Below are 16,392 nucleotides of genomic sequence, written 5' to 3'. Positions count from 1 at the left end.
CATGTGAAAGAAAATGCAGAATGTAACTGTGGGAGCTGATGTGTATGTGGGAAGGCGGAGAGCGTCTTCAACCACGTAGGCCAGAGAAGTTCTGAAGTGACTGGAGAAAGAAGCAAAGGAGAAAGAGAGGCAGCCCCGACTAGAACCCTCATCCTTGTTCCAGTCCCTTCTGCAATCTGGGTTCTGGTCTTAGCCTCAGGTTTGGCTAGATACCTGTGTGGAATTGTGCTTTTTGCTCAAGTGGGTATCTGTTCCCGCAGACAGTTCTAAAACACAAAAAAGCATAAGTGCCTGAGAGCCATGCAGCTGCATGCTGACCCAGGCCTGACCTCATTTTTAGGGTGGTTGCGGGGGGAGAAGGACAACGTAAACTCAAGGATCTAAATAAGGTACGTGCTTCCCAAAGTCTCTTCTTCCTGCTCCTGGCTCATCTCTGAGAGGACATATAAGCTGGACCCAGACATAGCTTACATGGCTGTAAGATGAACCTGGTGTGGTCCCAACAACTTGGGACTAAAGGATTCCCAGAGCCAGCATAAAATTCTGCACCCAATTCCAGTGTTTGTGTGTGGGGTGGGTTTTTCTCACACCATCAACCAAGCAATTCTTGGACACCAGCTGAGTCTTACAATTCAACTCAATTCTGACACTGTCTTCCTAGAAAGAGAATCAGATTCCACAGGTTGAAGACTCAGTCCCACAAAACTGCTCTCCACTTCACATGCCAATCGCAAGCCCCAATTGTGATCTGCTGTACTTCTGATTGATCAGCTACAGATTGAAGGTTCCCAGACCCTTTCCCTGGGTTCAACTATTTTGCAAGAGTGGCTCAGAGAACTCAGGAAAACCGTTTACTCACTAGATTATTGATTTATTACAAACGATATTAAAGAATACTAATCAACAGCCAGATAGAAAGCTACATAGGGTGAGATCCCAAACAAGGGAGCTTCCCAAACAAAGGAGCTTGAGCCCAGCACAGTGGCGCACGGAAGTGTTCTGGTTCCCCAACCTGGAAGTTCTCCGAGGCTTTTCCTTTTGTTTCTAAGGAGGCTTCATTAATAGGTGTGATTGATTAAATCATTGACCATTGGGCTTCCCCCAGCCCCTCCTAGGAGGTGAGGGGTGGGACTGAAATTTCCAGCCCTTAGGGTTGATTCTCCTGGTAACCTACCCCCAACTTTACCTGTGTTAGCTCATTAAAATAACAAAGGACACATTTATAGCTCTGAACACTTAGGAAATTCCAAGGGTTTGAGGAGCTCTGTGCTAGAAATGGAGACAAAGACCAAATATATATTTCTTATAGATCACAATATCACACAGCCCATTCAGCCAGGGACTCCCTATCCAGGGCTGATCAGGACAACAAGTTCCCAGGACTAAATGGAGGAGGGATTCTATCTCCTGAAGCCTGGACCAATATCCTTTGGCCATTAGATTTGGGGACGCAGATGCATCTTGGTCCAAACTCAGGTAAAGGAAATCAGAGGTTCTCACATTAGCTGGTTTCAAATCAGTTTTCTGATTTTTGTTTTTGTTTTAATTTTTTTTAATTTTTATTGAGAACCATTGGGGAACAGTGCTCCTCTTCAGGACCCATCAGCTTCAAGTCGTTGTCCTTCTGTCTAGTTGTGGAGAACGCAGCTCAGCTCCAAGTCCAGTTACCATTTTCAATCTTTAGTTGCAGTGGGCACAGCCCACCATCTCATGCGGGAATTGAATGGGCAACCTTGTTGTTGAGAGCTCATGCTCTAACCAACTGAGCCATCCGGCCGCCCCTCTGGAAGCTCAGTGGAAGCTCAGTGGAAGCTCATTGTCTTCAATCTAGTTGTGGAGGGCGCAGCTCACTGGCCCATGTGGGAATCCAACAGGTAACCCTCTTGTTCAGAGCTTGCACTTGAACCTACTGAGCCATCCGGCCACCCCTGGTTCTTTTTTATTGTTTTTGTTTTGTTTTGTTTTTTTAAGTGAAATGATGATTCATCTCAAATACAGTCAGTCAAGAGAAGACAACTGACTCATGTTTTGGGGTCAAATCATTGGTTCCCAAACCTGGCTGCACATCAGAATCCCCTGGGGAACTTTAAAAATATAGTGCTGTCTGGGCACCCAGACATCCTGATTCAAAATCTCCAGGGGTGGGGTCCAGAAATTTGCATTTTCCGAAATTCTGATCAGGTGATTCTGAAGTACCCTGCCCTAATTGGTGGCTCAGCCTTAGGGAATCCCTGGGTCACAGTAACCCTTGTGAAGATAAGGAGTAAGTAACAGAGAGAAAAGGGAGGTGAGAACCCAAAGACAAATTGTAGTGATTTCAATACATAGTTACATTGGCGGTAAAATACCTGAAGAGAAGGAGTTTGACATTTTATAATTTACATAGAAGGCCTAAAATTTCTTGAATTAGGTAATTAATGTAAAATAGGGCCTGCTGGTCCCTTTTGCTTAAGTGGCATGTGTAGACGAAAAAGGGGCCACATACTAAACCTGACAAGCTCAGGAGATGTAGGCATGGCGGGGGCCCTACAAACTCAGAGACTGAAAGTAACCACACAGGATGGTCTGACCACAAAAAAAGCCAAACTAAAAGCAGGTCATGGTGGGTAGTCACGTCCTAGGCCTGCAGCTTCTTTAACAAAGGTCAGTCTTTACCTTAAGTGAGCCTGTCTATTGTCTTTTTGCGTCTAAGATGACGTACTTTGAAATGTCAGAGTAATCCCTTTTCCAGACCCCTCAAGGCACAAGCGCAAGCATCAGACCAGGAGACCACAGAACCCCTCATTGCTATCTTATTCCCCACATACCATCTCTGTGTGCTGTAATGTTAATTATTAGCTATCTTGTACCCGCCAATGTAAAGAAAGTGTGTGTTTCTCCATTTTTGTCTTTCTATAATATCTAATCCTAGAGATTTCCCTGCTTTGCCTTCTCCCACTCTTTAATCTACTACCAATGGATTTCATGTAACTCACCTTACTCCCCTCCTTTTATTCTAATGTGTAAAATAAACTGCAAAACTGCCATTCTCCGGAGAATTTTCTCAATCCATTGAGATTTTGCTTCCTGGCAATTGTTAACAGTTTGGCTCAAATAAACTCATAAAAATTCTCTACAGGTTTGGATGTTTCTTATGTTGACACATATTAAAAATTAGTGAGTTCTTTATTTAACAGCCATTTTTTCTCTACACCTATTGTCTGATGAGGTGGAAAACAGAAAAAAAAAAAAAAAAAAAAAAAAAAGAAGGAAAGAAAGAAAGAAAGAAAAGAAAGAAATTAATGTGCGAGCATTGCTCTCCCTAAGTACAACTCTGGAATGTACAACTCATAATGTCACACGACATAATTTCCTGTTGTTCACTCCACAAAGATTGTTTGTTAACTGAACAACATTATGCTCCCAGCACTGGGGATGCTGGGATGGATGTCTTGTGCAGAGGTACACAAGACATTGTCTCTGCCTTAAGGGATGTGGGGGATAACAAATGGACAGAATTATCGTACAAGACTATCGAACAAGACATGAGTCAGTACAAGAATTATCGTTGGCACAGAGAAAGCCCAGTGGTCTGCCAGCCTGCTCTGACAACTTTCCCACTGGAGGACACTGGGGTCTCTCAGAGAGTGGATTGGATGATGGTGATGAAGGTGGGAAGGCAGTATATATGCCACAATACGAGTAGTTACTGTGTCCATATATGTTATAGAGAAGGGACTAACTAATTCTGAGTTGAGTGGCCTTAGCAGACTTCCTCGTTTACAAAAGAGGAAACAAGCTTAGAGGGTTAAGTAAACAGATGGCTGGTGGGAGGCTGAAGAGCCTTCAGGAGCAGCAGGGAGAAGAGGACAGAGTCCTGCTCCCATCACTCCCTTCTCCTTCTCATGCTTCAGCCCCTTCACTGAAGATAAGGAGCAGGTGAACTATATGGGGAGCAGCAAGGGGTCATGACCAGAGACCTCTGACCAAATCCCTGTTTCATCTTATACCAGCCCTGAGACCTTAAACAAAACACTTTCTCTTTTGGTGCCTGTTTATCTGTAAAACAGGGATATGAAAAACCTGCCTCATAGCATTGTTGTATAAATGATTTGAGACATGGAAAGTGCTTCGAACAGGGCCTGTGGGAACATAGTAAGTGCTCAATAAATGTTAATTATATTATTCATATGCTATTACCTGGTTGGTGTGGCCAACCCAAAATTGCAGTCCCGAAACATGATTGAAACTTAACTTATTTTCCCCCAGAATTAAAATGTGAAAAGCTTAGTTTTTTCCAGATTGCAAAATGACCCATTGTATTATTGTAAAATATTCTTTAAACAACAACAACAAAAGAAGGAGAAGGAGAAGGAGAAGGAGAAGGAGAAGGAGAAGGAGAAGGAGAAGGAGAAGGAGAAGGAGAAGGAAGGAAGGAAGGATACCCAAATGCCTAACCTTAGAGATACTCACTGTTCATATTTTAGTGAGCATAATTCTCCATAGTTCTCTGAATACATCTATATGAATGCAACTTTAATTTAAACTGTCATTATATCAGAATGCTGTTCAATGAACTGCTTTTATCACTCATCAAAGATAGTGTGGGTACCTTTCCATGTCGATAATTATAGATCCCATGATTATTTGTAAATACTAATAAGTATTTCATTGTATGGCTATACCATCATTTATTTAAGCCATCCCCTAGTGATGGCCACTTAGGTTATTTCCAATATTGTTGATATTACAAAACAACAGCACCATGAATGACCCCATAGAGTCAGCTCGGAGCCCTTGTCTGATTATTTCCCTGGGAAAACATATTGGAAGTGGAATCTCTTGATCAAAAGGTATGTACCTGAAGGCATATGTCCCAGCAAAGCAACTCATTGCGGGAAATCAGACTGACTAGTCAGATGGCTTGACAGTATTTATGTAAATGTGGCTTTTGCAGTTACACAGGACCTAGTTGTGGAAGGGCAACTAGGCCAATGGTCAGATTGTGGGAGGGCAAACATTTGGAGGCTGTCCCTTGTGACAGGCCTTCAACATGTTCCTATGCTAGGAGGTAATTTTTCAGGTCTGAGAAGGGACTCTGTGAGAGAATTTACTGGCCTCTTTATTTGAACATCAGTGCCCTACATTTTCTCTGAAGAGCTAGCTTTTCTAGAAAATCAGGTTAAGGAAGTTCAACTGTAAAATGTTACTTAACTTTTGAGGAACCGCCTGTGGGTATAATTAATGTATAAGGGAATTTTGCTCCAATCAGGCTTGGGGAAGATTTTTCCTAACCCCAAACTTTCCTTATCACCTGGCCAGTGATCCTGAACATTTTCCTTCGCAAACGAAGCTGGAGTGTGAGGCCACAAACAAGAATGGTGGCCATGAGATCTCAGCACCTTTTACTGGCTGGACAGTAATGAAACATGAATAGAGAATGGAAAGGACATGGCCACAGGCTGGATCGTGCTTGGCCAGTTTGGACTGGCTCCTCTCAGAGGTGGAGGAAGGTGAGTAAAGGCCTGCCTGGGCTCCCTAAACTAGACGTCAGCCACTCCACATATATGGCTCCGGCTTCCCCTTCTGATCCCTTCAGATGCTGTGCGAGGGTGGAGCATTCTATTACATAGACGTGGTGTGGGAGAGGAGTGGCCAGGAGGGAGTTGTGGAACGTGCAGTCTACTCCTACCTTTAGTAATTCCTAACTGAAGAGGAAAGCAGTAACGCAGAGTAACACTCACAGAGGTCTACATATCGTCAGGGCAGTTCTAAGCGCTATATGTGTAGTAACCCATTTAACTCTCATAACGATCCTAGGAGGTAGGTAGGCTCATTGTCCTATTTGATAAACAAGAGAACTGAAGCAGAGTGTAGACAATTTGCTGAAGATCACACATTGAGTAAATAAGAGAACTGAGATTTAACCCCTATTGTCCAGCTCTGGGTTTCCGTTATTTACTATTGTTTCTCTTCATATAGCTGTATTAACAAGAATCTGCGATTCTGTTTTTAACTAAACATTCCTAAAATAATCAGGAATCTATACACACAAACACACACACACACACACACACACACACACACACGTATATATGTATATTTATATGTATCAGGGTAGCATTAGAGAAACTAATGGGAGTGTTTGAGCCTGTTGTAAAAAGTGAAACCTCTTAAGATTGATCGAAAGCTGACAAGAGGATTGAATGGAGCCTCTCCAGGCCTGGGATTGGGGAAGAGAACAACAGCTTCAGTGGTAGAACCCTGGGGATTCTAGCTGGGGGATTTGTGACATTATCTGACAGTGACATGTTTTGCATTAAAAAGTAGGACGTATGCAGGCATCTTTGCTTTTACTCTTTGTCAACTCTGGTTGCTTTACTTTTCCCTTCCTGTTTCTTCTCTCTCTTCCTCATAGGCAGCAACTACTTTGCATCCAATAGACACACACACTATTGAGCTCTCTGCATGCACATCTTCTCTGTGTGTGTATATCTATATCTATCTATGTAGATATACATTTCATACGTATACAATTTGTCTCCACAAATTGGTAATTTTCTAAAAATGTTATTAAGTAATTAGATTTAATAAACATTTTACTCTGTGTACTGTATGTCCAAGTTCATGAAATTATGACTCACTGCTTCAGAAAATAGGAAAATAGTTCAGTCAAATGAGTTACTAAAGACTGCCAGAGTCTCACTCAGAAGGCCTGAGCCATAATATGATACTAAGAATGAAGAAACAGGGATGCCAGAAAAAAGGACTGAAGAGTGGACAGAGTCAGCAAGCCATTGTGCAATGCATGGGAAGAAAAAAAACTAGGAGGAATGGCATGAGCAGGGGGAACAACACATTTCCATGATTGATATAACAACCAGGGTATTCATTCCCTGCCCATACCCATACCTACCTAGCAGGCAACAGCCCTCTTTCCTAGCAGGAGATTTTAAGGATAATCATGGCACTTTAACTTTCCACAAGCTCACGTGCAAAACGAACTATTTGTTATATCTTTGCTTTTCCATAAATGTGTGCGTGCACATGAGTGTGTGTCAAATTATTCATTTCCAGTAACTTCTTAAAGTTCAAACCAGAGCATTTTCACAACCATCCTGACTTAGAGGAAGTCATCTGTCTTACTTCTCCCTCTCCACATACACGCCTCGGTTCCCCAGCTGTAACTCCTGTCTTTAGAGCCACCAAACTCAAGGCTTCCCTGACAGTCTGCAGAATTTCCCAGTGTCTCCCTTTCACATAATCCAGGAGAATTGTCAAAAAGAAACTTCTTTCCAAGCTCCATGACCTACATTCATAAATCTTTCCTACAAGCAATTTGGGTTCTCTGGATCCACTTTCTCTAAAAGTCCCAAGTGTCTTCACAACGTAATCCTCTTAATGAATCTACCCAGAAATACCAACCCTGTTGAGAAACAATAAGAAATAATATTTCTTCTTTCTAGGTAATATAGTAAAATCTTTTTTTTTTTTTTTTTTTTTTTTTGAAACAAAGAGAGATTATATCCTTGGATTCTATGACTATCCTGGATATCTCGAAAGGATTTAAGGCTGTTTACAAGGGTTTCTAACCTACAACAAAAGAGCACAAATGAGAAGTGGGCCAAGAAAGGGGAGGGAAATAAGAATAGAGCCCATACCCCAGAGTTTCTTCTTCTCCCTGAGCACACAGCAGGAACATATGCTCCCTGTCACAGAGCTCAGGCTTGCTGTGATTGAGCTACCTTCAGCGTTTTCCAGGCTTAATGACACCTGTTACCTAATGGTTCTCCCTGCTCCCATGCCCCTTTAAGCTTCCTCCACACTGCAGCAAAAGTGATGTCATATCACAAGTTGGATCAATCATTCTGCTACTTAAAACTTTCAACAACTTCCCTCTGCATTTAGAATGGCATCCAAACTCTATACCATGGCCCTCAGAGTCTTGCATGGCTAGCTTTCCAATCTCATTTTATGCCCCCCTCTCTCTCATTCACAGTCCCAAGTCACTCTGGACTCCTTCCTATCCCTTGATTATGCCTACCTCAAGGCTCTGTGCATATTATACCTCCTGCTGGAGCTATACCACCGTTTGTATGGCTAACTCGGTTTAAATGTCATCTTTTCAGAGAAACCTCTGTCCTACCCTTCCTATTTAAAGTAATTTCCTGACTCTGTTATCATTTACCTTGGTGTCTTATTTATTGATATTTTTGCATGTATATAGTCACTGATTTGTTTATTATATATCTCCACCTTCATCTGCAGACTCCCAGCTAGAATGCAAATTCCACGAGGCAGGAGCCATTTCTGTTTTTTTCTCTCTTATATCTTCAGTATCTAGCTCAAAGCATGACATGTAGTAAATGCTCAGTAAGTATCCGTTGAATGAAATAATAAAATTGGCTCTAAGCTTTCTAAGCCAACACTGGATAGTTAAACAATTAATAATATTTCCAAGATTGGCGGGGAGGGCAAGGCACAGCAACTTCTTATTTGGGGAAACAACTATTTTGGCATGAAGACCAAGAGGAAAATTTTCCTAGTGTTCCTTAGAAGGCATATTATTTAATGAAATGAAGAATGTCCTCATCAATATTCTTAGGCTGTATTCAATGACCAGCTTCAAAAAGTTGTTTTATTTAAAAATAAAGAAATCTTGATAAAAGATGATGACATTATAGATACTGCAAATCAATATATTCTTTTCCTTCTAGGACACAAATATGATTTTGTCTAGAGGCTCAGCTGTAGTCAACACCAATAGCTCTTCCCCCAAATCCATATACTCCTCTTCTTCCATCTAGACTGTATTTTCCAGCCTCTCTTGCAATTAGGTATGATCATGTGACTAAATTCAAACCAATGAAATGGGAGAGAAAATTATGTGCATTATTTCCAAACCTGGTTCATAAAAACCTTCCACTGAGCTCTTCTATGCTCTCCTAGTCTATTAAGCTGTTTGAAACCCTGAAGAAAACTTTAAAAATCATGTGTTGAACATAATAAAAATAACTGAAATGAAAAATTTACTAGAGGGAGTCAAAGGAAGATTTGAGTAGGCAGAAGAAATAAGCAGGGAATGAAGATAGGACAACAAAATTATCAAATCTGAGGAACAGAAAGAAATGAGATTGAAGAAAAGTGAACAGAGCCTGAGAGACCTTTGGGATATCATCAAGTGGCCAACACAAGCATCATGTGAGTTCCAGAATGAGAAGAAACAGAGAAAGAGGAAGAGAGAATATTTGAAGAAATAATGGCTAAAAATTCAAATTTGATGACAGACATGAATATAAACATCCAAGTAGCTCAACAAACTTTAAGTTCTGAAATTCACTGAGACACATTATAATCAAACTTTCAAAGACAAAGAGAGAATCTTGAAAACAGCAAGAGAGATATGACTCATTACATACAAGAGATCCTCAATAATATTATCTGCACATTTGTTATGAGAAACTTTGGAGGCCAGAAGCCAGTTGGCTGATACTCATTAGCACTAAACTTTCCCTACAAGAAATGTTCAAGGAAGACCTATAGGGTGAAATGAAGTGTCTCTAGACAGTAACGCAAAGGAATGAAGAAGTAAAGATCTCAAAAAAGAGAAATACATTGGGCAATTATAAAAGCTAGTATTATTGTAACAACAGTTTGTAATTCCACTTTTTGTTTTCTATGTAATTTTAAAAACTGATGCATTTAAAAGAATTATTAGTTTATGTTTGGGGGCATTCAATGTATAAAGATGTAATTTTGTGACTTCAGTAATCAAAATGGATGGGGACAGAGCTACAAAGGAGCAGAGTTGTTGTGTATTGTTAAAGTTAAGGTGATATAAACTAAAATCAGAGTGTTATAACTTTAGGACGTTAAATGTAATCCCCATGGTAATCACAAAGAAAATACCTATAGCATATACACAAAAGGAATTCAAACATTTCACTACAAAAAAAAAATCAACTAAACACAAAAGAAGACAGTAATGCAGGGAATGAGGAACAAAAAAGCTATAAGGCATACAGAAAATAGAAAAATGACAGAAGTAAGTCCCTCCTTATCAGTAATTACTTTAATTGTGAATGGATTAGACTCTCCAATCAAAAGACATAGATTGACAGAATGAATAAGAACACATGATCCAATTATATGCTGTCTTCAAGAGACTCACTTTAGATCCAAAAACACCAATAGATTAAAAGTAAAAGGTTGGAAAAAGATATTCCATGCAAATAGTAACCAAAAGAGAGCAGGCATGCATATACTAATATCAGACAAAACCAACTTTAACACCAAAAAGTTTACAAGAGACAAAGAAGGACATTATATACTAATAAAAGATTCAACACATCAAGAAGATATAACAATTATAAACATTTACACATCTAAATGACAGATCATTGAAACATACGCGTATGAAGCAAAAACTGACAGAATTGAAGGGGAAAATAGCCAGTTCTATAATAATAGCTGGACACTTCACCACTCCACTGTCAATAATGGATAGAATAACCATGCAGAAGATAAGTAAGGAAATAGAGGACTTGAACAGCACAACAAACCAACTAAATATAACTGACATATACAGAATACTCTACCCAACAACAGCAGAGTACATATTCATCTTAAGAGCACATGGGATATTTTCCAGAATAGGGATATGATATAATAGGTATGTTTATATGATATATATACAAAGTATCTTTTCTGACCACCATGAAATCAATAACAGAAATAAAACTGGAAAATTCACAAATCTGTGGAAATTAAACAATATACTCTTAAACAACAAATGGATCAAAGAAAAAAATCACAAGAAAAATTAGAAAATACTTAGAGATAAATGGAAACAAAAACACAACATAACAATACTTATGGGATTCAGTGAAAGCAATGGTGATAATGGGATAAATTTATAGCTATAAACACGTATTAAAAAACAAGAAATATCTCAGATCAATAACCCAGGTATACAACTTAACTAGAAAACGAAGAACAAACTAAACCTAAATCTAGAAGAAAGAAGGAAATAATAAAGATTAGAGCAGAGATAAACAAAATAGAGAATAGAAAAATAATAGAGAAAAATCAATGAAACTAAAATTTGTTTTTTAGAAAAGATCAACAAAATTGACAACCTTTGGCTAATGGACTAAGAAAAAAAAAAGAAGATTCAAATCACTAAAATCAGTAATGTAAGTGGAGATATTACTACCAATTCTACAGAAATACGAATAAAAGGGATTGTAAGAGAGTACTATGAACAATTGTATGCCAACAAATTGGGTAACCTAGATGAAATAGACAAACTCCTAGAAACATAAAACCTATCAAAATTAAATAAAAAATAATAGAAAATCTGAATAGACCTATAACTAGTAAGGGGATTGAATCAGTAATCAAAAATCTCCCAACAAAGCAAAGCCCTGGACCTGATGGTTTCACTGGTAAATTCTTTTACGTTGGTGCAAAAGTAATTGTGGTTTTTGCCATTATTTTTAACCTTTTAAACCACAATTACTTTTGCATCAACCTAATACCAAACATTTAAAGAATTAATACCAATCCTCAGACTTTTGGAAAATGTTGAAAAAGAGGGAACACTTTCTATCTCATTCTATGAGGCCAGTATTACCCTGATATCAAAGTCAGACATAGACACTACAAGAAAACTACAGACTAATATCTCTTATGAACATTAATGCAAAAATCCTCAAAAAAAATACTAGCAAACGAATTCAGCAACATATTAAAAGTATTATACATATTGACCAATTGGGATTTATTCTTGGAATGCAGGAATGGTTCAACATATGAAAAGCAATCAATGTAATACACCATATTAATGGATTGAAGAAAAAACAACTACATGATCATTTCAATCAATGCAGAAAAAGCATTTGACAATATTCAGCACCCTTTCATGATTAAAAAAAGACAAAACACTCAATAACCTAGGAATAGAAGGAAACTACCTCAGAATAATAAAAGCCATATGTGAAAACATGCACACCAAACATCACACACAATGATGAAAGACTGCAAGCTTCACAACTAAGATCAAGAACAAGGCAAGAATGTCTGCTCTTACCACTTTAATTTAACATAGTACTGGAAATTCTAGCCATAGAAATTAGGTAAGAAAAAGAAATAGAAAGTGTCAAAACTGGAAAGGAAGAAATAAAATTATCTCTGTTCACAAATGATATAATCTCACATGTAGAAAACTAAAGATTCCATAAAAACCCCATTAAAACTAATAAATAAACTCAGCAAAGTAGCAGAATACAAAGTCAATGCACAAAAATTAGTTGCATTTATATACACTAACAATGTACAATCTTAAAAGAAAATTATTTTTAAAAATCCCATTTACAATAGCGTCAAAAATAAAATATTTAGGAATTAACCAAGGAAGTGAAAGACTTGTACAATGAAAACTACAAAATATTGCTGAAAGAAATTAAGTAAGACATAAATAAATGGAAACACATCCCACATTCATTAACTGGAAGGCTTAATATTGTTAAGATGTCAATACTATCTAAAGTGATCTACAGATTCACTTTAATCTCTATCAAAATCTCCATGATGCTTTTTGCAAAAAAAAGAAAGAAAAAAAATCCATACTAGTATTCATATGGAATATCAAGTGACCTACCCCCAAAATAGCCAAAGCAATCTTGAAAAAGAACATCAAAGCTGGAGGACTCATACTTCCTGATTTCATACTGTAGCTTTTATTACCAAGCTACAGTAATCAAAACAGTATGGAACTGGCATAAAGACAGACATATAGGCCAATGGGATAGAATAGAGAACTCAGAAATGAACCGTTGCATAAATGGTCAAGTGATTTTTGACAATGAGTAAGGGACTGTCTTTTCAATAAACGGTGCTGGGGAAATTGGATATCCACATGTAAAAGAATAAATTTGGACACTTACCTGATACCCTATACAAAAAACTCAAAATGGATCCAAGTCCTAAATGTAAGAGCTAAAACTGTAAAACCCTTGCAGAAAACAGGACAAAAGCTTCACAACATTGGATTTGGCAGTGATTTCTTGGATATGAAGCCAAAGGCAAAGGCAACAAATTGAGCTTCATGAAAATTTTAAAATTTTGTGCATTGAAAGACAATGTTAACATAGTAACAAGGCAACCCACAGAAGGGAAAGGAGTATTTATAAATCACATGTCTGATAAAGGATTAATATCCAGAACTCCTAAAATTCAACAACAACAAAAACGACTGATTGAAAATTGGGCAAAGGACTTGAATAAACATTTCTCCAAAGAAGAAAGAGGTGGGGGTATCTTTTGCATTGCATAAATACCCACAGGATGGAATCCTCAGTGGGTTCCATCCAGTGGGCTCTCACATGACTAGGGCTGCAGATGAAAAAAATCACAACCTCAAGTGTTGTCCTACCGCAAGAGGCAAATTTCAAACTCATTGATACTATTTTAACAAAAATTTCTAGACGTAAAAACAAATAAGCCAATCAATGTAACAAAACAGAGTCCATAGACAGATAGATAGATGACAGATAGATAGATAGATAGATACATACATACATACTTACATACATACATACACACGTACGTACGTACGTACATACATACATACATACATACATACTTACATACATACATACACAGATATAGATACAGACACCTGGTTTATGACAAAGGTGACACTGCAGTACAGTGATAGAAAGGATGGTCTTTTCAATAAATGGTGTTGGAACAATTGGTTATACATATGAAAAAAATGTACTTTGACCCTTATCTCACATGATATGCAAAAAAAAAAATAATTCCAGAAGGACTTCAGATCTAAATGTGAAAGATAAAACAACTGCAATTTTAGAAGAAAACATGGAAGAGGTTTTCATGACTTTGGAGTAGGCAAAGTTTGTTTAAATGGGACACACAAAAAGTACCAGACACAGAGTAAAAAACTGATCAATTAGATTATGTAACATTAAGAACTTTTGTTCATCAAAAAAAACCCATTAAGAGAGGGAATAAACAACTCACAGTGTAGAAGATACGTTCAATTCATATATCTGACAAAGGACTTATATCTAGAATCTGTTAAGAACTTCCTACAAAATCAGTAAGATAGACAACCTAATAGAAAAATGGACAAAATACTTGTTGCCAAATGGCTGATAAGCATACTAAAAGGAGCTCAACTCCATCAGGCATTGGAGCAATGCAAGTTGCAACCATAATGTGATGCCTCTCCAGGTCCACAAGAATGCCTAAAATAAAACAAGCAAAATACCAAATGTGGCTGAGAACGTGAAGCAAGTGGAGCTCCCATTCATTGATGCTGAGAATGCAAACAGGTACATTTTCCAGCAATTTCACACTGTGCCCCAGAAATTCCACTCTTATGTTTATACCAATGATTCAGTAATTGAACTACCAGGTATATACTGAACAGAAATGAGTTCAAAGATTCAGCCAAGACACGTAGTAGAATATCTATAGCAGCCCTACTCAGATTAGCCCATTGCCTGGAAAAACAAAAATTTATGGGCAAACAAACATGGTGGCTTCTTCTGCAAGTCCTTAGTTGAAAGGCTCCAGTTCAGCTTGATTTTAGGCAAGTCTCAATAATGGTGGTTTTGTAGATCAGTTGTAATTTTGATGTGGTTGTGAGAGAAGGTAAATGCAGCATTTGCCTAATGTGCCATCTTGATTTTTCCTGTAATTTTTTTACTAACCCTGTTTTTTAATGGGTAAAATAGCGTAAGGACTAAATGAAGTAGCGTATCTAAAGTGGAGCACCTACTATATCCCCTGGGTATTAATGGAAACTACAGAGATGACTCAGACATTCACACTGCTTTTAAAAACACAAAGATTGAAACATTTTATTAGTTATGGGCATAATTCCTCCTCCTTCTAAAACAAAACCAAAGACACAAATAACAGTATTTGTCAGAAATACAGCTATAAATCATGAACCACAGGAAAACAAAATAGTCTGAATTCAATCTTTACACTTTCTATTGCTTGTTAGAGTTTATCAAACCTTTGAGCATTAGTTCATGTATTTTTGGTGACTCATTGATTCTCATCCACATGTGGGTTTTTGTTTTTGTTTTTGTTTTTGTGTTTTAAGGAAGGCACAGCTCACGGTGGCCCATGAAAAGATTGAACCAACAACCATGGTGTTATGAGCACCACACTCTAACCAACTGAGCTAATTGGCCACCCCTACCATATGGTTATTTTTGTAGTTCCATCTGTTCTGGTGCCATATCACAGCATTAGAGCATATGGTAGTGATATAATAACTCGTTTTAATTTTTTAAATATTTACTATGTGCTGGGCAATGTTCTGAATGCTTTATTAATTCATTCAGTCTTTTTAAAAACTCTATCAGGAAAGTACTGTCATTATCATCTCCTGTTGACAGATGAAGAAATGGAGAAATGGAAAGTTTAGGTAACTTGACCAAAATCATGTGTCGCATAAGCTATACAGTTTGGCTTCAGAGCGCATGCTCTTAAACTCTACACTGTGTTACACCTGAATAATTGATTGAACCATGTTAATTAAGAGGTTTCAAAATGTAATACTATTGGAGCAGTATGGTATATACTGAGAGCTGCCCACGTTAGACAACTCCATAAGGAGTCTGATCCTCCAGACTGGTAGGAGGGGCAGAGACTCGGAATGGGCTGGTCCCACACCCGCATGTGACCATTAAAGATCGAGAGGGCTATTTTGGCTGTGGGGTCCCCCCATCCCCTAAACAAGCGAAAGATACCAGCCCCACCCCAGCCCAGGTTTCCAGTGCTGGGGAGAAAAGTCCCCATAATTTTTGGTTGTGAAAAACAGCGGAGATTGTGACTGAGTGAAATAGTGAGGCTGCACCCACAGGTGCCGGACTGTGCTCGGACTTACCCACCCGTGGAATCACTTGCTCTGAGCTCCAGGGCTGGGGCAGCAACTGGAAAGGCAGCAGGGACATATGGTGGGGAATTGAGTCATCTGGCTTGGGACAGGGGCTGGAGAGGCAGCTTTCTCCTGGACGGGGAAGCAGGCGGAGGCCATTGTTTCTTTGTTGAGCCCTCCTCCTTCCTGGAGCGTGAACACAGGTGGCCTCCATTTCTGAATCTCCGCTGTTCATTCGCCCCACCCAGGTGATTTGAGACCTGGACCTGCCCAACCTTTGGGCACATCCAGGCTGCTTTCAATGGCTGCTTGCCTTGGCTCAAGCTGCACTTTCCTAGAGTCCCTCAAAGGTTTGCGGAACCCAGACAAGCAGCATCTGGCTTGAGTGTGTCCTCTGGCTGAGTAGCCCTAAGCCGGCAATAGCAGCAGTTGGCCTTGGTTCACAGCTTGGCCTCTCAAAGGTGCTTCCAAGCAAAGCACTGGCAGCAGAC

This window comes from Rhinolophus sinicus, chromosome 16 (assembly GCF_057876585.1).
Source record: "Rhinolophus sinicus isolate RSI-liver-muscle chromosome 16, RSI-T2T, whole genome shotgun sequence".
In the NCBI taxonomy this organism is placed as follows: Eukaryota; Metazoa; Chordata; class Mammalia; order Chiroptera; family Rhinolophidae; genus Rhinolophus; species Rhinolophus sinicus.
The sequence above is the reverse complement of the archived record's forward strand: the minus strand, read 5'-3'. Positions refer to the sequence as shown.